Genomic DNA, 299 nt, shown 5'->3' with positions numbered 1-299 from the left:
CCCCCCCCCCCCCCCGGGACCTTGAGCGCATGCCCTGCCCGCGCTCGCAGACGGAGCTCAGCACCCCCTGTGTCACCACGTCATCACGTCACCATGCTCTCTGCGGCCTTTGCGGTCACGCCTGCCTGCTCACGCTTCCCCGGTCTTGAAAGACCTCCTGGCCTTCATTCTGAGCTTGGGGGCGACCGCCGTTCCCTTTGTGGCCGTGTGTTTGTTATTTTATTCGTTTTCGTTTTTTTTTTTAATTTCAGCAGTGAAACACACCTCGTGGAAACGTCCGCCGGAAGTGCAGCCCATGT

The sequence above is a fragment of the Panthera uncia genome (assembly GCF_023721935.1).
Source record: "Panthera uncia isolate 11264 chromosome A1 unlocalized genomic scaffold, Puncia_PCG_1.0 HiC_scaffold_16, whole genome shotgun sequence".
Taxonomy (NCBI): Eukaryota; Metazoa; Chordata; class Mammalia; order Carnivora; family Felidae; genus Panthera; species Panthera uncia.
The sequence above is the reverse complement of the archived record's forward strand: the minus strand, read 5'-3'. Positions refer to the sequence as shown.